The following is an 11,069-nucleotide window of genomic DNA, read 5'->3' as shown; positions in this document are numbered from 1 at the left end:
TTATACTCACTCTATAGCTGGGCCCACGTCATTGCCAAAATCATTGCAGAAAATGGCATAGTAAAACAGGATTTTTGAGTACACATTCAGGAATATTTATAAAGTCCCCCATCAAGGAATGTACAAATGATAAGTGAAATACAATATTCAATCACCTAAAGGTCTGTAGGGAATATACCTGGCTATACAAGGCAGAGAAAACTAGAAAATTGAACAGTATATCACAGGAATGGACCTGGAATTAAGTCCTCCTCTCCAAGTTCCCAGATCATTTCTACCCATACCAGGACCCTGACTAACTTTCTACATTCAGAGCATGTAACCACTATGGAAGAAAAGAGATGTCTCTAGCTTTATAGAGATGGAGTAATAAAGTTTTCCCCTGTGTCACAGGAGACATACCTGGAAACGGCACTCTCGAAACTGCTCAATGTAAGGAAAGCTGTTTAGAGTTAGGCCATGGAAATTCTCAGTTATATCATCATTAGGCCCTCCATGAAAAAATCTCTTGTATCCTGGAGATCCCTAGTTTCTCCTGTAATATCATGTTGTCATGTCTGCAATGCCTCTCGTATATTCCTTCAGTACCTATAGGATTTAGTAATTGGCCTCTAGTTCAGAGCAAACAGCATTTTGGGAGTGAGAACAAAGAGGATGAAAAGCTCAGAGATGGGGAGAAAGAATATCGCCTTCTGTCTTGGTATAAGAAAAAGGAAGAAACATGTTGACCCTGGGAAATCTCACTGAGTCTTTGGTAGGAGTTGAGTAGGTACGTTGAAGAGATACAACTGATCTGATCCTTCCACACATGGGTTCAGGAGCTTAGAACCTGTCAAAACTAACTGGACTTCCCTGCTTCTAGTGATTCCTTGAGCTCAGAGAGTTTATATCATTAATATATTTATCACAAAAGCCAGGTGTTGAGTAGGGCACTGTCCTTTTCCTTAGAGCTCATGCCTTTTATTTTTCTTGCCTAAAAGAAAAGGGTCCTAAAGAAGAAGTGAAAGAAAATTATTGTGTCCTCAGCTCAGAGTAAACTCCTTAATTATTGGATTACCTATGGTGCAGTTTGTGTCTGATACTGGTATTTGGGAGTTAGACATGTTTATAGTACATCATATCAGTCTTTCCACTAGGATTACTCTGACTGCCATTGCCTGATTGTGACCCTTTAGATTTCTCATTCAATATGTATGATTAGAAGGCAGTTTTCTTATCTTTAACTTATTTAATATTTATTATTTTTAGCAAGATTTTTTTGCTTTTTTAATTTGATTTTCCATATTTACATTTCAAATATGTTTGCCTTTCCCAGTTTCCTGTCCATAAGATCCCTAACCAGTCCCCCTACCCTTCTTGTATAATCCCTCTTATTGCTCTTTGAAATTCCCTTGAATTGGTAATAAAACCTAGTTTAGACCAAGGGCATCTCCTTCCATTGGTGCACAACAAAACCATTCTCCGCTACATATGAAGTGGGAGCCATAGTTCTATCCATGTACAATCTTTGAATATTTGTATACAACCAGAAAACTCTGGTTCGATGGCATGGTTTTCCTTATAGGATTAAAAGGTCCTTCAGCTGTTGTAACCCTTCACAAAATCTACCAACAACAAATGCGTTTTCAGTTTACTGGTTTGCCACTAACATTCACTTCTGTATTTGACATGCTCTAACTGTGTCTCTCAGGAAAGACCTATATCTGTTTCTTCTAATCATGCAATTCTAAGATTCATCCATCTTATCTATTTTGGTGGCTAATATATCTATCTATATCTATATCTATATCCATATCTATAATCTGTATATCTATATATCTATATATCTATATATCCATATATCTATATAACTATATATCTATATATCTATATCTGTATATCTGTTTATCTATATATCTATATATCTACATATCATCTATATGTACAAATATATATCTATATCATCTATATACACACATTTATATGTATACACACACACATATATATGTATATATATGTAAATTATAGCTACTAAGTTAGATGGAATTTTAACATGGATTCTGGGATACAAGATCAAGAAAGTAGAATCCACAAATGACAGTTCTATATAGACTCTCTCCTGTTCTTATGAACCTAATGAAGCTGAGGTTTCACTGGACCACACTCTATTCCTCATCCTGCACATCCTCCTGAATCTTATGTTTGGCCTGAAGAAAGGATCAGGGTAAAACATCAAAAACCTTCAAGTCTTGTCATGGGAACATAGTAAGGTAGATAATGCAGAACTGATATCAAATGGGACAAGGGAACCAAATTCTATAGTCCATGCTTTCCTTTGCTTTAATGATGTCTGGTAATTTTTGGATAAAATAAGTTTTTGGGAGTTTATCATTTGAAGAAGGTACACAGTATTTACACTCTTATACTCACTCTCTAGCTGTGCCCCCTTTGTTGACAAAGTCATTGCCAATATTGAATTGGAAAACAGAATTTTTGAGTACACATTCAGGGATATGTATAACGTCCCCTCTCAAGGAATGTAGACAAAATAGTTAATACAATATTTATTCAATTGAAGGTCTGTAGGGAAAATACTTGCTTTAGAGATACAGAGAAAACCTAGGAAATTGAAGTGTATGTCACAGGAATGGACCTGGGAATAAAATTATTATCCAGAAGAATCTCCTCCACTCCATGTTCCTAGATCTTTTCTTCCCATGCCAAGCCCCTAACTAACTTTCTCCATTCAGAGAATGTAACCCCTAATGAAACAATTGAAGTACTTAGCATTGGAGAGATGTAGTATGTAAAGGTTTCCACTGTGTCACAGGAGACAGTCATGGAAAAGACACCCTCGAAATTGGTTAATGTAAGGAAAGCTGTTTAACAGGTAGGCAATGGAAGTTCTCACTGACATCATCACTGGGTCCTGCCTGAAATATTCTTGTATCCTGGAGAGCCCTAACTGGTTCTGTGATGTTTCTAGCATTGTCCTGACAGCAACTGTCTCTCGGATATTCCTTCAGTACCTCTAGGGTTTACTAATTGGCCTATAATTTAGAGTAAACAGCCATTTGGGAGGGAGAAGAAAGAGGGTAAAGAGAACAGAGATGGGGAGAAGGAAGCTGGCCTTATCTCTTGGCATAAAAGAAAAGAAAAACTATGTGGTTCTTGTGAAAACACCCTGGGATGATGGCTTTAGTTCTTTTGTTCTATGGGTTAACCAAGCTCATGGAGAAGTTGCTGAACATCCTAAAGACCTTTGGGCAGATGATAAATATTCTAGATACCCCTTTTTAGATTTTGATGGTCCTGGGGATTCTATTGCTGATGGTAAATGTTTCCCAGGAAGAGTCATAGAACCAGATTGATTTTTTTGATGCTTTAGAGGACATGGAATTTTTCTGATATACTTGGGCTAATGGAACAAGGTCCAAATGATTTTTTTTTCGATGTGGACTTTCCATCATACCTTTGGAAATATAAAAAGTGTTATTGTATTTTGGAGTATAATTTTCACAATGACAAATTACTTTGAGGATGGAGAACACTTTCTGGAACCCTAGAGAGGGGTGAAGAAATTCCCTGAAACCCTAGGGCAGATTGGTGAACATGCCTTTTTGGTAGAAGGCTGAGGTACTTGAGCATCCTGGGACAATATGGTATATCCAGCATGCCCTTGGAAGGATTGGCAGATTTCCACAATTCCTTCATCATTTTTGGAAAATTTCAAGACCCTTTGGACAGATGGAGAACGTGTGGGACTCACGTGAGGAATATTCTAGCTTTTGGTGTCTCTTTGGCAGCAAAAGATGGCAAAGGATCCCTTTTGGCAGAAGGGGTAATGTTGAAACTGTCTTCCTTAGAGGAGAAATTTCTCAAGAGTCCATCAGAAGGGTCAAATCTTAACCCTTTGTTTCTAGAAACTGGATGCCTGTGGTCCATTTTGGTAGAGGGAGAATGTTGACTATTTCTCCCCAGAGTGGACATGTGAAATAAATCTACTTGGGTAGATGGAGATAGTTGTAAAGCATGTTTTTCAGATGCAGTAGATCCTAAGACATCCTTCTCAGATGAGGAAGGTCTTAATGTACTGTGTATATGTTTAGAAATGCTGACTGTGATATCAGAATGGGGGGTAGGTATTAGAACTACCTCAGAAGATGTGACCTGTCCTAGAGCATCATGGACATATGTGAGGGGGCTGAGAGCCTCTTGATCAGATAAGGATGTTTCTAGATATTTTTGTGTAATTGAGGAAGTTCCAAAAAAAATTTCTTCTGCTGGAGAAGTGGAAATAGAGTTCTGTGTAGAAGTGGCAGGTTCCAAAGCCTGACTGGTAGGCAAAACAGGGTCCAAGGCCCCTTCAGAATATAAGGTAAAATCCAAAGTCTTTGATGTACTTTGCAGATGTTTTGGGCCCGATTTTGGGTATAAAAAAGGACTGGCAACCATTTGTTCATATTTGTAAGAGTGCATAGCATCTTCTGTATTTGGGGAAGATGGCCTGATCTTGAGGAGATAAGGAAGTTCAAATAGTCCCCCGTGAAACCTGCAGAGTTCATATGCATTCTTTTGCACAAATGGAAAACAAGGAATCAATTTCCTCAGATATCAAGGATGCTACAGCCACTAGTGTTTGCATTTCATGTTCCACCACTCCTGGTTCACATACAGTTGGATCCATAATGTTCTCTACAGATGGAATATGTCCAAGAAAATCTTTCGTATATGTGTCACATCAACCAGCCGTTCCTAAGATGTGGCTGTGGGTAGAATTCCTTTAGTAGATGTTTCTTGTCCCACCGTCTCTTAATGAGATAGAGTACTACTCAGAGAATCCTGCTTAGTTTTGGAAAATTCTAGCTTCTCTGATGTATATGTGAAAATTTTGGAGCCTCTCCTTTTGGACAGTATGACCTAGAGTCCCCTGTGGAGAAAGGGGATATTTACTCTTCTCCATACATTGTGTAAATATGGAGTCTGAGGTAATGTCTGTCTTTTTCTCTGAGCTGTGTTCCCTGTAGTGCAAAATGCTGGGTCCTCATTCCATATCCAGTTTGCTAATTTGTGTCTTTTTAGGGGGCAATTGTGTTCTTTGATGTTTAGAGATATTTAGGAATAGTGATGGTTGCTTTCTGTTTTTTCATAATTTGAAGTTAGTTTATGTTTGTGTGCTTCTCTTCTCTGTTTTGTTGAGAAAAGTTTAATTTCTTTCTTTATCTATGGTTTTACTTGCCACAATGTGTTGGACTTTGCCATTGATTATCCTTTGTAGGACTGGATATGTGGAACGATACTGTGTAAATTTGGTTTTGTCATGGAATATCGTGAAACCCGTTAAGCTCCTCTGCTTCTCCAGCCCTTCCCTCAGCTCTCCAGTGGAACTCACTGAGCTCCATCCAATGTTTGGCCGTGCATCTGTGCAGCTGTTTCAGTCGGCTGCTCCATTGTGCCTTCCAGAGGAAAATAATGCTACCCTCCTGTCTGCAAACACAAGAAAAGACCATTAATAATGTCAGGGTTTGCCGTCTGCCCATAGGATAAGTCTCACATCCGGCCACTTATCCTTTGACAATTCCCTCATTTCCTCTTCCATCTCTGTCCCTGTGTTTCTTATAGAGGGGGCAATTTCTGGGTCAAAATTTTGGGGGTGGTTTGTGTCCTTAACCTTCCACCATAGGTCCTCCGTGGCTACGGAAAGTGACCATTTCAGTATCTGTATCCGCATTGCTACGAGTCTCAGCTAAAGTCACCCTCATCGATGCCAGGGTAGCCTCACCCATCCCAGATTGCAGGCAAATCATAGAGATAGCACCAACCCTGGACAGTCACTGATTTCAGTTTATTCTCTTCGCTCTCTGTCCCTTTTGCACGCCTCTCCCAAGAAATGATTCTCAAACCCCATATCCCTTCCCATCCCCTCAGCCACCAAATCCTTTCCTTCCATCTGCCTCCTCTCATTATTTTATTCCTCCTTCTGAGTGAAATCAAAGCATTTTTCTTGGATCTTTCTTCATGTTTAGCCTCTTTGGTTCTGTAGATCGCAGCGTGTGAATTCTGTACTTTATGGCTAATACCTTCTTTTAATCCCTTAAATTTAATCATGTACATGTTATTTTGGGTCTCAGTTACCTCATTCAGAACAATACTTTCCCATTCCATCTACTTGACCGCATCTTCACAATGTCCTTATTTTTCATAGCTGTGTAGTATTCCATAGTGTAAATGAACCACATATTCTGTAGCCATTCTTTCATTGAGGGGCATCTCGGTTATTTCTATTTTCTACTCATTATGAAGAATGAAGCTAGGAACATGATGGAGCACGTGTCTTTGTGGTATGGCAGATGTCTTTTCAGACATAAGGCCAGGAGTAGTACAGCTAGGTCTATAGGAAGAATATTCCTCGTTCTTTCAGAATCCACTGAATAGATATGCAATGTCATTATTCAGTTTTGATCTTCCCCGGCAAACGGTATTTTTATCCTTATATTTATCAGCTTCCTCAAAGGAGGATGCCTCTAACTAGACCTCTATCATGTATTAAGGAGATCACATATGAACCTTCTGTCTATTTTAATTGTTCAGTAAATGCTAGAGCCTATGACAGGGAGCCAGAGAGGAAATTGAATAATGGAGGGTGGAGGATGGGGTTAGGTAGAGAGTCAGAATAGGGTAAGAGAGGTATAGTATTATTACTATATAATAATTTAATATACTAACATAATATATAAATATTAATTATATTGAATCATGACATTAATATTTAATAATTTAATATATTAATGTACTATATCTTTATTTATTATTTATTATAATAATATAATTCAATATATTAATATACTAGAGTAATATTTATTATATATTAGCATAACTTTGATATATAACAATTTAAAATGTTAATATAGTATATTAATATTACTTATATTATTATAATGTTAATATATAATAATTTAATATATTAATTTATTATATAATATTATATATGTATATACACACACACACATAAATATAATGCATGCTATGCAACATCCACAAAGTTAACTCCAAGTGAGCTCGCATGTTAATGGGAAATCCTGAGGGTAGAATATTTTTTTTTCAGTTTTGTTTGCTTATATGGTGGATCACTTTGATGGGTTTACCTAGATTGATCCACTCCCGCAACCTCAAGAGGAAGCCTACATGATGGCACTGAATGGCGGTTTTGATATGCCCTTGGATATTATATTGGAACATTTTACCTAGTAATTTTTCCACCAATGTTCGTAAGGGAAATTCGTCTGAAATTCTTCCTTTGTTGAGTCGTTTGTGATTTAGGTGTCAGGGTGACAGTGGTGACATGGAATCAGTTTGGCTATTTTCCTCCTGTTTCTGTTTTTTGGAGTAGGTTGAGAATTCTTTGAAAATCTGGTAGGAGTCTGTACTCAAACAATCTGGCCCTGGGGCTGTTTCAGTGGGGAAACTTAATTACTGTTTATGTCTCTTTAGTTGTTATAGAGCTATTTACATAGTTTATCCTACCTGAATTTACCTGTGATCAGTGTAATCAGTCTACACAATCATTCACTTTGTTCAGAGCTTCTAATTTTTGAGACAGCAGGTATTTGAAGTGAGACCTAAAGATTCTGTGACTTTCATCAGTGTCCATTGATACGGCTCCCTGGTTCAATTCAGCTTTTGTTATTTGGATGATTTCTCTCAACCTATTAGATTATCTGTCTGTGTGTTTGTCTGTCAGGTTGATGTTCCAAGGAACCAACTCTTGGTTTTTTTTTTTGTTTTTTTTTTTTTTTGATCTTTGTATTCTCTTTGTTTCTGATGGATCACTTTCACCCCGAGTCTGATCATTTCTTGCTGTCTCCTCCTTTAATATGTATTTGCTTCTTTTTATTTTAGAGATTTAGGGTGTGCTGTGAAGTTGCTAGTGTGTGGTCTCTCCGGTTTCTTTATGAAAGTGCCCAGTGCTGAATATGCAAGTTCCTCTTAGCACTACTTTCCTTATGTCCCTTAAGTTTGAAGAAGCTGTGCCTTCATTTTCATTAAATTCTAGGAACCCTTTTTGTTTTTCATATCTTCTTGGAACTGGTTGTTTTTCAGTTGCGAGCTATTTAATTTCAATGAGTTCATACACTTTTTCTTATTGTTGAAGTCCAGTTTTAATCCGTGGTGATCTGAAAGATCCAATGGTTAGCACAGTCTTTCTGTATCTGTTCTGGCTTGTTTAGAGTGGGAGAACATGGTCAGTTTATGATAAGGTTCCATGAGGTACTGAAAAGAAAGAGTGTACTTTTGTGTTCGAGTAAACTATTCTGTAGATATCATTGAGGTCAATCTAATTGAACCCCGTATTAGTTACATCATTTATATTTTTTTAGTTTCTGTCTCAATGGCCTGTCCTTGGTGAGAGTGGGACATTGATGTTCCCCACTACTAATATTTGAGGTTCGATGTGATATTTAAGCTTCAGGAATATTTCTCTCACCAATGTTGCTGCTTTTGTCTTTGACACATAGACATCCAGAACTGAGATGACATTTTGGTGGATTTTTCTTCTGAAGCATATGAATTGTCCTTCCCCATCTGTTTTGATTACTTTTGGTTGAAAGTCTGAATGCCGGATGTTAGAATGGCTACACCATCTTGTTTCTTGTGTCCATTTGCTTGGAAAACTTTGCCGATCCCTTAGTCTGAGGTTGTGTCTATCTCGGCTGCTAGATTGTGTTTCTTGAGTGCAAAAGAAGGATGGATCCTGTTTTTAAATCCACTGTATTAGCCTGTGTCCTTTTACTGCTGAGTAGAGGCCATTAATGCTTAAAGGTATTAATGAGAAGTGATATTTAGTTCATGCTATTTTGATGTTACAGGAGCAGTGCTTTTTCTTTGCTTGCATGTTTTTTGGTTTTTGTTTTTTCGATTGGGATGTTTGAGTGTTTTTGTGAGTATTAGATCTGTTCTGTAGGGTGCATGATTTTTTTGTTTCCATGTTTTTGTTTTTGTTTTTTTGGAGAGCTGTAAGAGTATGCGTGAGAATATGAGATCCCATCTGTTGGTTATGCTATGTAATTATTAATATCTAGTGGGAGGCAGGGACGGTTCAATTTCTTAAAATCCATCAATATAATCTACTATATAATGAGACTGAAAGAAAAAAAATCACATAATAATCTCATTAGGTGCTGAAAAAGCTTGCAAAAATATTCCAACCCCCCTTCATGTTAAAAGCATCAGAGAGATCAGTGATACCAGTCCTATGCAGAAACATAATAGAAGCAATGGACAGCAAGCCAGCACGCAACATCAACCTAAATGGAAAGAAACATAAAGAAATTCCATTAAAGTTAAGGACAATGTAAGGATGCCCACACTTCCTACTCAGTATAGTATTTGAAATTCTATCCAGGTTAAAAGCATGGTTCAAATTTTGTTCTGAAATGGAGTATGGCCAAGGCCTGTGAAGGAGGAATGGCGCACAGCTTTAGAACTCCTGCAGTATGGCCCACTCTTCCGCCCAGTCCCGTTGGACCTTGGAGAGTCAGGAACCCAACGAGGACTTCATGCAGAGTGTCACTCGGTTTTTGCACTAATATCTCTCTTAATCTAAGAAGTGCATGAAAATCCTCATGGAGCTTCACACCACTCAGAGGGCAGTGCCATTGGTATTTGCAATAACAGTGGTCAAGACCTTTTAGGATTTGCCTCTGGGGCAGATCAGTGCTTCCATCATTTCCCGAGGAAATGTAGAATGGTCAGTGACGACCGCCAACCTTAAAACACATTTGGAAAAGTAAATTGCTTGTGAAGCTGACTAAGATGTTGTCCCTACTGACTCTGAGGTAATAAAAAAATTATGTAACAGTTTGAGGTTTGGAAAGGCTGGGACCTTTTAAGGTCAGGGATCAAGAACAATGGCGGCACAGGCTAATGGTGTGACTGTCACAAAGGCTGAACTGTTGATGACTGATTTCTGTCCCAGGTTTAGCCTCAGTTCCTGATAGGTTTTAATAAGGATTGCCAATCACAGATGTGCATTCTGATCATTTAAAGCAGATATGACATTTTTATACAGATATTTAGATTTCTGTTTTTTTAAAGATTCTTGAGTACTGTTAAAGATAAATAATACAATATTTAAACATTTCTCTGTAAATTGAAATTGATTACTTATGATGTTACGTTGGCCTTGGGAGGAATTTGATTTCTTTAGGTGTACTATGTAATATTTGTTCTAATACAGTATTGGGTATCATTTTTTCAGCACTATGCAAGAAAATAAAACTAGAACATGATCACATTTGTGTAATATAATATTCAATAAATTAATGGTCTATATGGAAAATACTGCCTGTCGGGAAAAAGAGAAAACCTAGAAAATTGAACTGTATGTCACAGGAATGAACCTCGGAATAAAAATATTATCTAGAAAAATCTCCTATACTTTATTTTCCTAAATCATTTCTACCCATGCCAAGCCCCTGACCAACTTTCTCCATTCAGAGTAAGTAACCACTATTGAAGACAAGAGAAGTCTCTAGATTTAGAGAGATATAGTATGTAAAGGTTTCCACTGTGTCACAAAAGACTCACCTGGAAAAGGCACTCTCAAAATTGGTCAATGAAAGCAAAGCTGTTCAGCAGGTAGGATGTGGAGGTTCTCAGTGACACCATCATTAGGCCCTCCCTGAAAAATCTCTTGTAACCTTGAGAACTCTAGCTCCTTCTGTGAGGTCATAAGTGTTGTTGTGACAGCACTTGCTTCTTAGATATTCCTTCAGTACCTCTAGGGCTTACTAATTGGCCTTTAATTCAGAGTGAACAGCCATTTTTGAGGGAGAAAAGGAGGATGAAGAGATCAGAGGTGGAAAGAAGGAAGATGCCCTTCTGTCTTGGTGTTAAAAAAGGAAGAAATACGTGGTCCATTGGAGAGCTAAATTAGTCCTGGGTAGGTTTTTAGTGGGTTCCCTGTAGAGACAGCCTTGATCTGAGTCTTCCACATATGGGAATCAGGAGATGGGAGCCTCTCAGAAGCATCTGGACTTCCCTGTTCTTATGGTTCCTGGAAGTCAGAGTGTTTATATCATTCATTTCTT

The 11,069-nt window shown here is 37.8% G+C and overlaps 1 long non-coding RNA gene across 1 annotated transcript; it reads right to left on the bottom strand.

Moving 5' to 3' along the window:
• Positions 1-2,530: 2,530 nt before the first annotated feature.
• On the bottom strand, positions 2,531-10,662 carry LOC147998020 (uncharacterized). The gene is made up of 3 exons (XR_015647441.1): positions 10,567-10,662; positions 9,226-9,284; positions 2,531-5,466 (listed from the first exon to the last, which is right to left on the bottom strand). It is a non-coding gene; the product is annotated as an uncharacterized LOC147998020 (long non-coding RNA).
• Positions 10,663-11,069: the final 407 nt, after the last annotated feature.

The sequence above is a fragment of the Rattus norvegicus genome, chromosome Y (genome assembly GCF_021556685.1).
Source record: "Rattus norvegicus strain SHRSP/BbbUtx chromosome Y, alternate assembly SHRSP_T2T, whole genome shotgun sequence".
Lineage (NCBI taxonomy): Eukaryota > Metazoa > Chordata > Mammalia > Rodentia > Muridae > Rattus > Rattus norvegicus.
This window is presented reverse-complemented; position numbering and strand designations above follow the sequence as displayed.